Raw genomic sequence first — 18838 nt, 5'->3', positions numbered from 1 at the left:
GTACCTTCATTGTTGAAGATAATCTACTTCCTAGTCCAAACTTCCCGCAAGACGACGGGGGATGGCAGCAAGTAGGGGCCATCTAGACCAGGGGTCGGCAACCTTCTGAGTCGGAAGAGCCAAAATATACAATTTACAAAATTTCAAATTTTTAAAGAGCCACAAAAGTTGTTTCTCGCCTGCCAAATATAAATAGTACTCACACTATTTATTCTTCACTAACAAACGATGGAGCAAACAAATGCAATGTGAGAGATGGCTTTGCAAAGGTTTTAGAAAGTTTGGATAAATTTGGCTCATAGCATGTTTCTAGTTTGAAACACGACTTTAAATTTTCATTTATTAGTTGGCTTCATACTTTTCATTATATTCCTGCAAGAGAACCCTTGCTCGCACGAATATGTCAATCCAACGATAGTCAGCATTCCAAATGCCAACTTCTTCACCACACTTTATTGAAATCTGGAAGATTGTTCCATGCGTAGAATCAACTCGCAGCATTTCTTCTAAATCTGTCCATTTTTGTTGCGTTACAAACACACATTTCTGTACCTCCAACACTTCCAACTTGCTTTTTAACTCTGTAAATTTTCTACCCCACAAAGCTTTACTTTTTAAATCGAGCAATTGCATTTGATCCAGCATCAATTTTATATACATTTATGTAGATTTCGTGACTATGTGTGTTGAGATGGTGGACCAGGAATGCTAGAATGGTTTCGCTGGTTTGGAACTGCTCAAAGTTGTCAAGAAATTCATCATGGATTTTTTCTTATAACTGTGCTAAAGTAATTCGTGTCAGAAGTTTCACTGATTTTATAACGATACTGCTTTAGACATTGAAAATGAAGTAACTTACCGCTCTGAATATCTTCTGTAAAAAGAATTAATTTTTCTTCAAAACAAACCAATTCTTCTACCAAAACATAGGCTATGTTTCCCTTTCCTTGCAGTTTTAGATTCAGCTTATTTAACTTTTCTGTTTTATCCACCATAAAGTAAACTTTTTGCAACTATTTGTCGTTCTCTAATTCGGCACAAAGCAAAACGTTTCAACCTTTGGAAAGCGTTGCACTTTATTGTGAAGTAGGAGGTCTGAATACCGAGTCTCCATTTCCTTTAAGAGGACTTTAAACTGACGATGGTAGAATGCTTTTGACAAGATGCTGCTAACAATCTTGATTACCAAATTTATGACCCTAACTATTTTAGATTGAATTGTTTTGGACACAATGCGCTACTTTGTGTACTATGTAGTGAAATGTAAGAATCCCAAGGTTTAGTTTGCTTCGAAGAATCGTTGTTGTCCCTTTATTTTTCCTGTCATATTTCTGGCTCCATCAGTTGCTTTTGAAATGATTTTATTTAAATCGATCTTATTGTCTTCAATGTATTCTTGTACGGCATTCCCTTTAGCTTCCCCTTTAGTTTGTCATGAGAGCGGTAGGAATCCTAGAAGTTCTTCCTTTGGAACTTAGGAAGACATATTCCTGACAAAAGGGCAACATGTACCCTGTGTATATGTCGCATGACTCATCTACAGCAAGTGATAAGACAGAAGAAAGCTGAATATCATCCACTTGCAAATATGTTACATTTGAAGACATTTTAGCTATTCTATCTTGCACTGTTTTAGCGAATAGTGGCAAATCTTTCTTTTTTCAAGATTTATGGTGTGTTTTTGAAATCACGGAACATTTCTTCAGATGCACATAGGAAGCAGTCTTGATATACTCACCTGTAAATGGGTTGCCTTTTTGTCAATTTCTAGTGGTACCGCAAAGTCTACCAGATTAGCGTTACTCACAGATTGATTCTAACTTAGAGAATGTAATCGCTTCTAATTCATTTACTTAAAACACCACACTATACGTCACAGCCAAAGCGAGTGGTGAAAATGCCCATTTGTCTTACGTCGAAAGAGAATTAAAACCTACATAAAAACATCCGACGACTGAGTCATTCCAGAGCTTCCGACGGACTGACGACAGTGACGACGCGTGTCACGGGGAAGGGGTGTGATGAAAAGCGAGTACAAGTGGCTGAGAAATAGAATCGATGCGTAATGTTAGTTAAACATTTCAGAACTATTTAAAAAAATGTTTCGATAAAATAATTAATATATGCGTATGGAACTAAAGAGCCGCAGCTTCACAACCAAAGAGCCGCATGTGGCTCGCGAGCCGCAGGTTGCCGACCCCGGATCTAGACGATCGAACGACCAGGCGGTCTAAACCTCTGTGGCTTTGTTATAGATTTTCTTACAATTTTTTTTTTTTTTTTAACTGCTGCCTAGTCGTGTGGTATTCATTTTGGACTGTGGTCCCCATGGTTCGAACCTTGCCAGCTGCTATCCCAGGCCGTCCGTTGGAACTAGGATGTAATCATCTTTGGTTCAAAAGCAACATTCAAGACATGGACAAATAAGACGAAAAATATTTTTTAAGGACTTGGGTGAATTCAATAAGAAATGGTATTTAGGTAAGTATAGAGGAGAACGAGCCCATGTAACACCTTTTTTTTAATGTCAGGCCAACGTTGGAGGTTACGGTATCTTTTATTTCAAATACATTCTAATTTTTTTTAAAAGTGGGCTTGCCCAGTGTTTACATTTCACATTGTCCACAATGACAGCGCGAGGCGTGGTGAAGTGTTGACAAACTCTTGTGTTTAGCTCCTCTCTGTACAACTTGGACACGCGCTCATGTTAGGGAGACTGTGTTTGTCAAATCGTTTAGTGTATTGATTTGGTGAGGTGTCTCTGTTGCAGTATCTCCCCGTTTAGTTACTTGTCTTATCACTTTATTCAGGGGCGGACTGGATGTCAAAATCGTTCCGGGCATTTCTTGACCATCCGGCACATAATATATCATAAAATGGGCATCCAATTCTCTACCTTCTAAAAATCATTATGTTAAGTTTGATAAAGTAGCCCCTTTCGGACCTTGCGATCTAGGGTAATGTAAAGGTCATCTGTTTCTGCACAGGCCTTCTGTTTCTGCAAATGTCATCAATTTTTGTTTACGAGGGTGTCATATGGCTAGCACAACGACCAACCACCTTTACTTATCCCCAACTAATGTCAGGTAGGCTACCCGTTAGAGCTGGGTGGATTCCAAAATTAAAAATATCAGTCCTCAGAGTCCTCACCAGGATTTGAACACAGGACCCCTCCGTTTGTAAGCCAAGCTTTTCCACTCAGCCATCCCGCCTCTTGTCTATGGGTGTAGGCTCAGCGTTAGTTCGGAAAAAGTGTTCGATTAAATTAGTATTACACTGTAGAGTCTGTAAAAGATTTTTTATAACACGACGCTCAAAGGGTTACTTTCATTAGAGAATAGTCTAAAACCTTTAACAATTCAATACGTGCCTTAGTGGCGTCCATTTCGGTGCCCCTACCGGCCCACCGGGCATTTGCCCGAATGCCCATATAGCCAGTCCGCCCCTGGCTTTATTATTGGCTGAGTGTCAAAGTCTGCTGCTACACCGTACGATCGTTCTATCATTCACGCCAATGTTTTGTTACTCTCTCATTATAGGCCTACTGCCATGACTTTGAGATGGCTGGTTACGTCGTATGTGCGTTAGACTGAGACCAGTTGTCATAGAAGGCCTAAACACTGACTTGCGACGTCGCACTATGTGTGCAGTGGAGACCAATAGCTCATTGCCACGTCGCGTAGACCTGTGGCGTGACAACCAGAGCAACACTGCCCACAGATTGCGACGACGCGGGGCAGTGTTGAGGCCTTCTGTGACGAATGGCCTCGGTTAGACTGTCGTCACAATGGTACCGGTGCTTGACGTCATCCTGTGGAGTCCTGCTGGAGGTTTGGGACAGGACCTTATTATTTATTTCTGGAGGGACGTCTTGCAGTTGCCAGCCAAGACCAAACTTACGACAGTGCAAGTCTCTACAGCCGCGGGTCATATCCAGTTAGTTTACTTATATTATGAAGTGCATTTAGATAAAAACTTGAATTGGACTGTAGTATTTCACATGGCTACACATTCCCAACTGGGACCTACATATTTTGCCACATCCAGCACAGACATAACCGTTGTCCGCAAGTGGTCGATTTAGGTTCTTCTTTTGCCGTCTACGTCTGTCCTCGGCAGTGGATTTTCTCGTAATATTCTAAGTATTATTATTGGTCAACTCAACCCTGTTCCTGATATATGGCTATTAATACTAAGGCCCCTGACAGCTACGAGTGGAGAACCTTGGTTACGCTTTATCTCACAGCACTTCCCGCGCTGCAAGTAAAAGATGAACTCTCCGTTGTATCTAGATAATTTTTTATCTCAGGTTAAAAAAATAATTTTAGAGCCGTGCCAAAAGAGAGAAAAATGAAGTGTTTAAATAGGGCCTACAATCGATATGATGTCCTACATGTATTGGCGTGTGATTTCTGAAAGGTGACCGCATTTAACAAATTGTGGCTAAAAAAAACCTTTAGCATTATTAGGCTACTTGGCTAAGTGCCCAAGACGTTATCAAAACGAATGTGTTCACTTCAAGTGATGTTGGTTTAGGTTGTCTTTTCCTTTGAAGGTCACTTCTAGATATATCAATTATATAATATACCTAGTTATATGAGCAGACAGCCTACATCTCCATAGCGAGTATTGCATCACACTACCGGACTCGTTTATTGACAATATCTTCATCTAGATGGGGCGCGATGGCCGAGTGGTTAAGCGATTGGCTTCTGAACCTGGGGTCCTGGACTCGAATCTTGGTGAAGACTGGGATTTTGAATTTTTAGGGAGCCCCTGAGTCTACCCAAGTCTATTGGATTTAATTGGGGAAAGTAAAGGCGGTTAGTCATTGTGCTGGCCACATGACACCGTGCTTGTTAACCGTTGGCCAAATAAATAGATGACCTTAACATCAGCTACCCTATAGATCGCAAGGTCTGAAAGGGAAATTAACTTTACTGCTCGTGAGAGACACATTTTCATGACGTCATGTTAATCATTTCTCGGTGATAGAAGAGGCGCGACGACTTTACCATAAAATAAGAATGCCGGATATGCATGTGCAGTGACGCATACTCCACTGGCACAGATTATTGAATGGCTGTGTTCGAGTTTGTCAAGGTTGAAACACATGCCAAGTTACAATGGTTCATGCAGCTATTAATATAGGCCTACACATCTGTCATGTTGGTCAGAAGTAAACTAGATGTAGAGATATAAATGCTAGGTGTGAATATGGCGCCAGACAGCTAGTCCAACATTAACTGTTAAAGACGTAATAATCTCTAAATTTCCAACTTGAATAAAACATGAACAAATTACTTTTAAACGAACATGAACATACATTTTATTGACACATACACATTTTGATTCCAATGACGATGTTTGGAGGGAAAAAAAAAGTAAAGTTCCTCTTTCAGACTTTGCGATCTAAAGTAAAGATGATGTAAAGGTCATCTGGCCCACGGTTAACGAGCATGTCATGTGGCCAGCACAACGACCAACCGCATCTACTTTTCCCCAACTAATGTCAGGTAGGCTACCCATCAGAGTTGGGTGGACTCAGAGGCGCCCATTAGAGTTGGGTGGACTCAGAGGCGCCCATTAGAGTTGGGTGGGGGTGGACTCAGAGGCGTATAAAGATCAGGAAATAAAAAAAACAACAACAGTCTTTACTTGGATCCAAACCACTCAACCGCCGCTCCTGTATGTAGAAACACAAGTGAACTATGATCTTAACAATTTAAACAGAATACAAGTCACTTTACCATTTCTGTCACTGGTTTGCTGCTTTTCCTTTTCATCTCAACTTTCACATTTCTATTTATAACATCAACCACGACGGACTTCCTCGTGGAAACATCAGAATCTATTAGCCCAGGGGTGGGCAAACTTTTTCACAGATCTGTACGAAGTGGCAACGAGCTATTGTTCTAAACTGCGCAGGATGTAATGTTTTTTTTTTAAGTAACGTCTGTAATATATAAAATAAGATAAACTGCCCACAGGTTGTAACGTTTGCAGGCCAGTTTTGAGGCCTTCTATAAGGAATGCATGGTCTGGCTCCTCCCCCGCCGTCCTGCAGGAGATTTTGACTATAGGCCTAAAACAAATGACCACAATGGGAAAATAATAGTTTCGTGTTTTTTTTTGTAAATCTTATTCTTTTTTTTTTTTGGCTGCTTGGTCGTGTGGTATGCGCTCTGGACTGTCATCTCGGTGGTTCCGAGTTTGAGCCCTGTCAGCTGTCATCCTCCGCTGTCCTGAAAGAGAATGAAACTCATAAACATATAATTTTCTTTTATGTTATGTTATCTTATCTTATAAAACACAGGCGTTACTTCAAAAAAGAAGATGATTACGCCCAATGCGTGTTTCTAGGTCAATCTAGTCATGCATGTTAACCAATGACTTAAATTCTGCCGAGTCATTGGTTTTCGTGGCTGACTCAGACAACCCTTTCCATTCTCCAATAGCAACAGGGAAGTAGGAGCATTTGTATAATTTTGTACTAGCATATAGAACGAGGACTGTACCTTTATCTTTGTGTCTTTCAGAGTATTTTATAAGGTTTTGGTTTTGTACTTAAGATTATGGTTCAGTATTTTATGTATAACTAGCCTGACATTACCCGCGGCCTGCGGGTCTAAGTTTGTGTTTACTAATCTAGTGGATTGGATTTAGATGTATATTAAACTTAGCTAATGATCCTTTCACGTTATTTCTCTTTCGCTACGAAAATAAAATTAGGTTTGCGAAAATGGGTTAACCCGAAGCCGATACATTCATATCTATTAAAAACGAAAAGAGCGATAGCTTTGTTAAATGAATGGGATTATAAAGTGAACAATTAAACGAAATAATTTTTAGTACGCGATTCATGAATGAATATAGATCTAGGCCTATCTCAACTCAGCTTCGCAGCTTTCGTAAACGAATGTAGTCTTCTTAAAAATGCTTTAGAAAACCAAATTTGATAGTTTATTTGATCAAAATATGAAATGAATGGACTATAATTAGTATGTTCATGTGTTTAAGTATAAAACTATCTGTGCGAAGAGAAGTTTTATCATCTTAGAGTTGAATTAGAGTTTTAGATCTAGGGATGGGATTATAAAGTAAACAATTAAACGAATTAATTTTAAGTACGCGATTCATTACGGTATTGTCTAATGAAAGAATGTTCGCCAGGAAATCTGTAGTCACAGATATAACGAACTAATTAATGCAAAAAATGCTTTTGAAACACAAAATTGAAGGTTAATTTTATTATATAATGAAATCAATGGATCTTCTTTTGTATTTTCATGTGTCAAAGTAAAAAACTATCTGCGCAAAGTGTATTTCTTAAAATTAGATCTAGGTCTAAATCCTTTCGATCTTTTCTCATGTCAACATTGTAGACATGGCCTAGATCCATAAAATACTAGAGTAACTTACATCTATCGAACACCTTCGTTTTAAGGTACTTATCGAACACCCCATTGTATTTTTTAAAATTCTCCTTTATTTCGATGATTATAAAGAAACTAGTCCATTCTTATTGTGCATCGTCCATTTCTTGATAGTTAAGTTATAATTAGTTTCATTTTCACCCGAGGATCATTTTTTTACTTATATTCAAAGTGCATTGGTAATATTGGTATAAAAATTTCACATTTTTTGAACTCTTGGGAAGAGTGGAGTGAGTCTCGGGTTAAGGGTATTTTTTAATGCTAATGATGCTTCAGCTCAAAAAAACTATATAATACGCTTCTAATTAGGCTGAGAAATATTTACAACTATTTATTTGAAAGTGTCCTTTGTTACCTAAACATGAAAATTGAGGTTTAAAAAGGGGGTGTTCGATAATAGCAGTTTTTATATAAGCAATCTCAGCTTCGTAAGATATCGAACGCCATTTTAATGTTAAAAATAAACATCAAAGGGATATAACCCAAAGAAGACAAAATATTTAAATTATATATTTTTTAATTGTTATTTTTTAAAATAATGTAATGCAAAGTACAGATATAAATTAATCATATGTTACAATTTGTATCAGTTATTTGTGGTTTACCGTAAATGTGCTATATTTTTTTAAGTAAATAGATTTACATCGATATATGCACTAATTGTACCCATTTTAAAAGCTTGATTTTATGACACATATATTATAGCTAGATGCTAATAGTATCAATGCCACATTGCAGGGTGGAACACAGTGGAATGTATTCAGTTTTATACATCCTTTGTCTAGAACCCTTTCTAGAATCTATTAGGTCAGACCCATCTATCAAAGGAACAAAAATCCCGGGACCCATCCCAGTAGTCAAAGTTAAGGCTTATGCCGACGACACAACATTTTTTCCCTCCTCTGAAAATGATATTAATAACATAGTTAAAAAGTTTACAATTTTTGGCCATGCCAGTGGTTCTAAAATTAATATAAATAAATCCTCAATAATGGGTGTAGGGAAGTGGACATTTAAGGAAAAATATTCTTTTAAACTTGTAAATAAAATCAAAATATGTGGTATAGAATACAATAGTAACCCTTTTTTCTTCTGTGAAGATCAGTGGAAAAATATTATTATTAAGGCATCCAATATATTTAACATGTACAAGCACACAGGTTCTACTATTTTTGGTAGAGCCATCCTTATAAACAATTTGGTCATCCCAAAGATAGTCTATTTAGCCAATATTATAGAACCCCCTACAAAATACATATTTCAATTAAATAACATAATTAGAAGTTTCATCTTCAAAAACACACTTAGAAACATCAAACATACTACAATCATTCAAAACAAAGAGGATGGGGGGATCAATTTACAAGACATCAAAACTAAAATATGTGCACTCAGATTAAAATTCATAGGTCAAGTAGTTAAGAATCCAAATGATTTCCCCCTCACAATATACTATTATGGTTTGAGATTAAGCAATTTAATTCCAATACAAAACAACACTCCACACTATTTTGGCACAAACTTACATCCTTTTTATAGATCCATCTCAAGAACTCTTTCTGGCAATGAACCTTTAATACACAATAAATACAAAGAAATATACACAACATTAAAAAAACAGTTACAAGAAAACTTAGCTATTAGGATTAAATGGGGAAAAGATTTAAATATAACAGATTTTAAAGACACTTTTACTAACCTTCATAACAAACACATTGCAACAAAAGCTAAAGAAATATCTTACAGACTTATCTTTGGGATGACTCCATTTTCAAAGAAAAAACCTGGTGTAAATTATTGTAAATTTTGTCAATCTGTTAATGGTGACAATGAAAAGCATTTATATTTAGAATGTTCTTTATTTAGTAATGTTAGAAATACTGTAAGAGATTTATTAGAGGGAAATTGTGAAACCAATGTAAATATTAATTTATCTATTCTCTTAAATAAGCTACCTAAAACTAAACACAAGATGATACATAATTTTAACTTAATAATTATATCAGAATATAGAAACTTAGTATGGAACAGTAGACTTAAAGTTGTGTATCATAATGTCATTTTTAACCCTAATGATTTGGACATAATATATAGAAATATAGTTAACTTTAAAATTGAACTCTATAAAGGCTAACCCCAAATGTATTTTTACATTGACCCATTGTATGTACATATGTTATATATTAAATTAAGGAATTTATTTATTTATTTATTTATTATTTTTCTGTTCAAGGAATCCCATATTTTCTATCAATGAATTGGTAGATACCATTTGTATCATAAATTATCAATTTATAAAGTCTGTTTAAACAATGAGGAAAATAAGGTTGAATGTATGGGTGTGTGTGTTTGTATGAGTAATAACTATTAAAAACTTGCATGTGTATGTTTTTAATACACCATTTATTTGCTTTAAAATTATAATTACTAAAAACTACCTATAAACTATTTATTAATTTCTTTTCTCAACAAGAGAGACAATTAGGACTGGAAGATGCAAAGCGGAAATTTCTTTTGGTTACACCCCTTGACCAAATTAATAAATCTTCAAGACAACCCAAACAGGACAGGATTTCATGAAAATGGACCCAATGGACTAATAAATGGTTGAAAAATAAAACAGAAACGGAAAAGAAAAACACTATTACAATAAATTATAATAATAATAAATCTAATCTTAAAATGAGTTATATGCCAAAATGAAATAATTTTTTAAGCTCTTCACACACACACTTACTTTGTGCTCTGTACTTAAATAGAAACGAATTTGCTTCATTTATGTACATTTTTGTAACTCTAGCAGACCCTAGAGAATGTCCAATGATATAGGATGGAGGTCCTCTGTCTTGGTTTCTTAAGGGAAAAATTGTTGCAAAAATAAATATAAATATAAATAAAAATGAATGCTAATAACTCATAAGTCTTTAAAAAAAAAATAAAATAATAATATAGTTTGGCAATACTCATTTTAAGGAACACCTTCAAAATTTTTGTGAAGGTTTTTTTTTTTTTTTTTTTTATTTTTCACCAATTTCTGGACATTTGCTGTCAACATTTTATGGACCGTTGCTGTCACCTTTTTCTGGACCTTTGCTGTCATCATTTTATTGGAACTCTGCTGTCATCATTTTCTGGACCCATTACTGTGACCATTTTATGTATCTTTGCTGCATCCTACTCCGCGATCATACTCAAAATCCTGGAATATGACTTTGATAAAAATGTCTTTTTTTTTTTTTTTTATTTATTTATTTTTTAATTTGTTTATTTTTTGTTTTTTATGAAATTTTCCTTGTGTTAATTATTAATTTAGAATGATGTTTTTGTGTTTTTTATTTGAAAAAAAAAAAAAAAAAAAAAAAAAAAAGCCCAATAAAGAGGCCTATAGCCCAAAAAAGAGGCAACGCCCAAAAAAGAGGCAAAGAAAAGAGGCAAAAGCCCAAGGATTCCTAGGATGTACTAAGCTAGACAACTGAAGTCAAAAGCTAAAAAGCTGAGGTTTCCTAAAAAAAAAAAAAAAAAAGAAAAAAAAAAAAAAAAAAAAAAAAAAAAAAAGTATTCAGTTGTTGTTTCTTTTTCAGATGCCCCATTCTATTAACTTCTGAATTTGCCCCATTCTATTAACTTCTGAATTATGTGTTATAAACCAATACCTAGCGCATGTGCTTGATGTGAAGAGATATTAATAAAACGAAAGGGCAAAGGGGGAGGTATAGAATGCAGATATGGTATTTTGAAATAAAAATGTCTTGGGCAGGTAAAAAAAAAAGGTCGGGGTGGGGGAGAGAAACAGTCAAGACACTGTATCCAGAGATCATCAATAATTGATCGACCATTAGAATGTGACGTCAGCCTCAAATACATAGTCAGTTGTGCTTCTCGATCTAGACGTGTGGCGCCGGGTCTATAAAATTATTTATATATATAGTTATATATATATATTAATGCGCTACAAAGACACTCCTTTGAAACATCACAAATACACAAAAATAATAACAATAACGCATTTAACCACTCTCTTATTCTGCCTACACCCCCTTACCCGCGCTTCCACTCTCCAACATTCACACTTTTTCAGTGCAAAGTAACAACGTAAATTTCAAGACTCACTCCAAACGCAGCCACCAGACTAACACACAACAAAAAAAAAATGGTCAGTGATAGCGTAACACACAGGTGTAAACCAGGCCATCAACACAGCCCCAAAACATTGTTCAAGTTGTGGTAAGAACAATGTTGAGGGGAAAGGGGGAGGAGCCATCAGTCGAGTACCTACGGTCAAGCCGCTAATTAGGTCACAAACACTAGCCATGATAGATACGTAGTATATATAGTTATGTTGTTTGTGTGTGTGTGTGACAAATACTAAGCGTGCTCTAAAATACGTTGTTTGTTTTTTTTTGGTCAACCAGGTGGTTTAGGGAGGGCGGATTTATCTACATCTATAGGTAACACAGCTTGCAAGCTACCATAGCTTTTCAACACCCCCCCCCTCCCCGCCCAGATCGAAAAATATCTAGCACTGACTTTTAGGCTGTTACATACACTGAGCGTGCTAGATCGGCGGCTAGTTACGTAGGGCCGCGTACCGTATGTTTTGTTTTTAGGTCAACCAAGTAAACTGTTGTGTCCTGCAATGACTTGGGGAGGGCGGGAATATCTATTGGCTACCAAAGCTTATTAGGCTCTCCCTCAAATAAATAATATCTGGATTTAATTTATTAATGGCCTTATGTCTCAAAATAGCTTAGACCTAAATAAGTACTACGGTAATGCGTTACTGGGCTTAGCACCGTCAGTTTCTAAGCAGAGCTGATCAGTGAAAGATTCCTTCGATGTGGACCATTTGAAAATGACTAAAAATCTGTCTTTCTTGACATGGCGTAAATAGAAAATGATATAAATAAAAAAAAATATAGATTATAACACTTTTGAAACACCATACTTTTCACAAAATTTTAGGATTATAACACTTTTAAAACACCATACTTCTCGTGTGTTCGATAAGTTCTTCATATGTTCGATAAAGCTAAAAAAGTGTTCGATAATTTAATCTTTTGAAATCATCAACCTGACCCATTTTAACATCAAATATGAGTTTAACTATGAGTAGTAATAGAATAAAACATGTCTACTTTTTAAGAAAAATGGATGAGGAGTTCACAGATACAATCAGTTTTTTTCTAGGTCTAATTTTTACGGAGATACACAAATTCAAACATAAAAAATGTCGGCGAATGAGCTTAACTTGTTCGATAAACGTAAGTTACTGGTATAGCTGTAAATGAGTCGGACAACTTTATTTTTTTTTAGGGTCTTAAGTTTGTTTTAGGGCTACGATACATACACGAAGGTCTAAGTTGGTACCCAAGAAACATTCCTTCCAAGTTTTATCAAGATTGGTCAAGCGGTTTTGATGTCTATAAGTAACATACATACACCTCACATTCTACTTTATAGTATAGATTGCTACTTTACTTTAAAGTCTTGCATTAGCCATTAGCCATTTCAACATGCCGTTTGTAATAAAATTTTTTTCGAAAGAATCGTCTGCACCATCGCTGTACAATAAATAAAGTGTTAATGGAAGGGACGCAACTTAGTGAATTTGAGTATTTACATAGTTAGATCCCCTTTTATCGCGTGATAAATTGTAATTTAAAACTGTATTTCTATTTTTTTATGTTAAAAAAAAGAGATATTTCAAAACCTTTGTTCCATTCGATTTTAAGATATAAAAGCTTGCATTGTTTTATTCATCCTTATTAACCATACAGAATAAAGTAAAATGTCTTGATCAATTATACATATAATTCAGATGTTTCTTCAATGTTCTAGATCAGTGATGCCCAACCTAATTCGACCTGCGGGCCATTTTAATTTCTGACGCTCGTGTCGCGGGCCACATGAACGAAAATGTACACATACAAAAAAAAAAAAATTACCTGAATTTGAAACTATTAGATTAGAAAAACTGTGGAGCTAGTACTTACATTAAGGAATTGGATATCTGAAGTGATTTTTTTTCACGCGTCAGAAAATGGCCCTATTTCTGTACTGATAAAAAAAGAACAACATTGTAGCTAGCTTTGACGTCGACTCATTTTCTTGTCGCTTTTTGGTAAATATTTCCAACAATCCTCCAATCTCAAGCCGTAGTCTAACAATCTTTTTATTCACGGCTCAAACCAAGAATATCTGTTTCCTAATGACGTTTAGATGTTATTCTTTTTGGAAACAGCCACACTTTTTTTTATAGATGACATAAGTTGGCTTATTCTCATGATCCACACAAAAAAAAAGAGTTAAGATCCGTTCTCTTTTTCTGGTAGATTCTCATTTCCTAAACACACTAATGTTAAAGGTCATGGTACCAATCAATTAAAGAAAAATGAAGGGCCCTAACGTAGGTAAAGATACATAAGTCAGCTTTTTTTTTTTTTCGATGGGGTTGTCTACACTTTGTGCCGACATTTCGGCGGGCTGGATGGAACCACGTCGCGGGCCGCATCTGGCCCGCGGGCCGTATTTTGGGCATCACAGTTCTAGATAATTACATCCTACACCAGTGATGCCCAGCCTTTCGCGGCCTACGGGCCATTTTAATTTATCGCCAAAATCGTTTTTAAAAAAGGAAATAAACAGTTGACCAATTTTATTAGAACCCCGCGACTCCAGTACTTATAATACTAATGAATGATAAGTTTATCGGAAACCAACTTCTTCTCATCTGGCTTCATAACTGAGACACCAACCTAGAGCAGCCTTTGTGATGGTTTGAAACTTCTTTAAACAGGTCTTTATCAGTAGGGGCTTCTAGCTTCTATGATTTCAAAATTGCTATTTGTGCAGCGAATAAATGCCAAGAGTTGTTTTAGTATCAGATATGTCGGTGGACTCGTCAGAAAATATTTCAAAGTCTGCTCCCTGTCTCTTGACATTGAAATGGACATTTTCCTCCCTGTCATTCAATCGACTTGTCACGTGACAGCTTCAACTGCATTCTTTTCTTGACTTACTGCTAGCAAGCACTTTTTGTTTTACGCATTCGCAGTCTGAAGATTCATCTTCGTTTCTTTACTGATATTATGAGCATGTCTGAAGAGCAGTCTTACAACAGATTTGTTTGTGTTATGATGTTGAGTGTTAAGTGTTTAGAAAAGAAATACAATTTCACGTTTGCATAAAACAGACATGTTGACTTTTTACCAGTATCATAATCCAACAAAGAAATAATGAGAGCCCTAAAGTAGGAAAAGATTTTTAAATTTGTTGTTGTTGTTGTGTTGTGAGGACGTGATTTTCTACACCTTGTGCCGATGTTTCGGGGGGCCGGATGGAACCACTTCGCGGGCCGGATATGGCCCGCACTTTTGGCATCACTGTCCTACACTGAACCTCTCGCAGGACGACGGGGACTGAGAGCGGGACATCAATGTTTTTCTTCTTCTTCTTCTTCGTTCTCATTTGTTATGTTGGAGTGTTCAGATGACTAGACCAGTACATGAGATGAACTGCGCAGTGGTTTCCAAATCAGGGAGCTCTCCATATAGTATTCTTTCTATTGAGGTGTTTTGGGGCCAGTGTTTATACGAGCCTCTTGGTAAAGAGAGCAGTTTTGGAGGACGTGGTCAGCATTCTCTGGTGACACTCCACATGGGCAGATTTCACTGGTTCCAATTTTGAGCTTCCGGTACATGTGTTGTCGCATTCTGCTGCGTCCGGCCCTGAGTCGAAAGATTAGACGTTGGTCTTGTCGGGATAGCTTATAGTAAGCGTCATCTTTCTTGTGATCTGGATGAGAGCTCGTCTATTTCTCATTTATTTTATTTACAATTAATTTCTTCAATTCTTCTGGATAGAGCACACATGTTGATTACCAATTATCTAATTTAACGATTTTACTCATCTCTCCATTAACTATTAAGAGGATCATATTTTTTTTTTTTTACAAATCAAACAAATGGCACAACGCCAGATATATTTAGGCACCAGGAAACTGGGCTCATGCGGGCCGAGACCATTCATTATAAAAGACCTAAACACAGACCTGTAACGTCACAACCTGTTGGCAGCTTAGACCAATAGATCGTTGCCACGTCGTACAGACCTGTGACCTGACAACGAGCTATTGGTCTAAACTGCCCACAAATTGTGACGTTGCATGCAAGTGCTCAGGCCTTCTATAACGAATGGTCTTGTGCGGGCCCCTCCACCCTTCCCCCCACTGTAACAAAAACCTTCCAATACGTAGACAAGATGTTGGAAACGTCGCTGCAGTTAAAACGCCTATAGCTGCATTGCTGAAAGCCAATAAATGTTTTAACCTTTTTTTTTTCATCCGAAGGATTATCCGAATATACATCCACGTGCATAGCAGCAGCAGTAAAAAAAAATGTGAATGCGCCCCCCCCCCCCACCCACCCATTTTCTTTTGGGTCTCCGAATTAGAGTTCTATACCCCCCCCCCCACCCTCCCAAAAAAAACAACAAAAAAACAAACATTATTGTCCTAAAAAGTGCAAGTGCTTGGAGCATGGGCGTAGCCGGGGGGGGGTTTGGGGTTCAAACCCCCCCCCCGAAATGAAATCCCCCCCTCCCCGAAGGGGGGGAGTCGGAATTTAATGACTGATTTTTTTTGCTTTGATTTTGTTTATTTTAGGTGAGTTTTTAATACTAAACCATCACTTGCCCCAGCACAACCAAAGGGGTTTTGACTTTAAAACCCCCTACTAGGGGGGTTCGAGTTTAAAAACCCCTACCAGAGGGGTTCGAGTTTATAACCCCTACCAGAGGGGTTCGAGTTTAAAAACTCCTACCAGGGGTTTTGTGTTTAAAACCCCCTACCAGGGGTTTTGAGTTTTAAACCCTCTACCTGGGGTTTTTGCAGTTAACTCCCCCTCTTCTATAAAACAAAACAAAAAAAAAAATGCAAACGAAAATCTACTAATTCCAAGAGCACAGTTAAGGAAGATTTTGATTTTAAACCCCCCTCTAAAATTTACGATAAACCCCCTCTTCAATATAAAAAAAAGCTAATTACACACTCAAAATGTTATGAGCGTAGCTAAATGGGTTTTGACTCAGATATGAGTTTAAACCCCACTTCAGCGGGGTTTGAAGGTAAAAAATACCTCTTTAATAATAAAAACAAAGCAAATTATGCATTCAAAATGTTATGAGTGTAGTCAAAGGGGTTTTGAGTTTAAACTCCCCTCCAGTGGAGTTTGAAGCTAAAAAGTACCTCTTCAATATAAATAAAAGCAAATTACTCACTCTAAAATCTACGAGCGTAGCCAAAGGGGTTTTGAGTTTAAACCCCCCGCCAGGGGGGTTTGAGGATAAAATATACATCTTCAGTGAAAATACCTTATTAGTTCGAACCTTCACCTTACATTTCTTTATTACTGCTTGTAAGGATAATTTCAGAAAACAAAAAAATTAAACTATAGCAATTTGCTGGTACTACAGTCTTATCTTACAAAAAAAAAATACAAATAAAGGATAATTACATAGCAATTTCTAGACTATATACAATGACGAAATGTGTTTGTCATGGTGACAGGAATAAAGCGAATTTTTTTTTTCGCTCTTAGTTTGCTTCAACGCTATTTCAAATGCTAATGACTTAGAGAACAGGTCAGAGAATTTTCAAAATGGCTGATCATTTTATCTCGTCGATCGATAGTCTAGTCATTCTGATGAATATAATTGAAATAGATAGTTAGAAGATTCCTTTGATTTTGTTGAAGTAAGGGCAAGGGGTCAGCTTTTAGAACACCTTACGACACTAAGGGTTAAGTATGTATCGATTTGAGATCCTTTGCTAGGAATGAAATCCTACAGTATCTGATTGAACCATTATCACGTCAAAGTTGAAGACTAGATGATAATAATATAAATAATTAGGCGAATATTTCGCTGTAGGAAGATAAAAGAAGAGTTGTACGAGGCTAAGATGACCCAACTGTGACCTACATATGTTGACACATTTCAGACACAAAAGAAGTCGTTGTAATGAAATTTTAATGAATGACAAGCCAAAATCCAAAATTATTGTCACCCAATGTCATGTCACTTAGTCCAACAACCATGCACAACGCTAGGCCTATTGACACACTTGTCTTTGAAAAATGAATTTAACGCGGTACTTCATCGGACTGTGTGCTGGGCTATTTCCTCAATAGGTCCATGTCTGTTGCTACACCCGCTTCACATGGGCTTTCCCTGGTGTGCGCCATGAACTCTTTGCCTCTTGGCGAAGTTATTTTCACATTACATTATCATTATTGAAAGCATTTCAGTCAAATATTATGTAACATGGCCACGACATGGTGTCACAAACAGGGCCGGATTAAACACAGAGTAGTCTGTGCGGCCAACCATGCCTCACTTTAAAGAGGACCTCAACAAACTAAAAAAATATACATTTTTAATATACCTTTTTTATATACATTTTAATATAATTAAAAAAAATATTGTCATAGCTCTACAATGTGCAGATACCGGCAAGATAATAAAACTCATCTAAGGGAATATCACTTCCATATATCTCTTAATATATCTCAATAGTGCAGGAATATGCTCCATTGTTATATAAAAAATTTACCAATTAACACTAATTGATTAACTAATTGGTAATTTTTTTTTTATTGATTTATTCATTGTTACCAACAATGAATAATTAAGCAAATTTTCAACTTGATCCCGGAATGGGAAGTAGGAGAAAAAGCTTGTACAAAACGTAATAATGGGAATCACTCCATATAAACAGCCACGTGTCTCAATAAGTATGATTTATTTCTATTATTCGATACCAAAAATAATAATTAATTTCATTGTTATATGTCTTGTTAGGTACAATAAATAATTGTGTAAATAACGGAAGCTCAATGTGATTAAATTTATTAGTACGATCTGTTCATCCTTTAAAAATATACCCTACTTTTAGATCTGCTTATTAATAATATCAAAACAGGTCGAAGCCTCCATAAAATCATGCGCAGGGTTTCTCCTTACTTAAATCTGGCCCTGGTCACAAAGACACATGATTTTTACTGAATTTAAATTGTAGCCTAGTTGTCTTTACAACAGAAGCGGTGCTAAGGTTGGTGTCACCGGTTCCACGACTAATCGTTCACCGACAAATCTTTCACGACAATTGGTTCACCTGACGATTCGTTCTCCTTACAAATGGTTAACCAGATGCACCTAGGTGCCTTGTTCACATAAAATTGGTTAAATGGTTAATACGACAAATATCTGACTGACGATCGGTTCATGTAGCATGCATAATCGGTTTACATTAAAGATAAATACAGTGGATTGATAACTTTTGTTTCTACATGTTTAACTTCACAAATTGCAAGGTGAATGAATGGACCTCATTCACCAATCGTAAA

Source organism: Biomphalaria glabrata, chromosome 6 (genome assembly GCF_947242115.1).
Source record: "Biomphalaria glabrata chromosome 6, xgBioGlab47.1, whole genome shotgun sequence".
Lineage (NCBI taxonomy): Eukaryota > Metazoa > Mollusca > Gastropoda > Planorbidae > Biomphalaria > Biomphalaria glabrata.
This window is presented reverse-complemented; position numbering follows the sequence as displayed.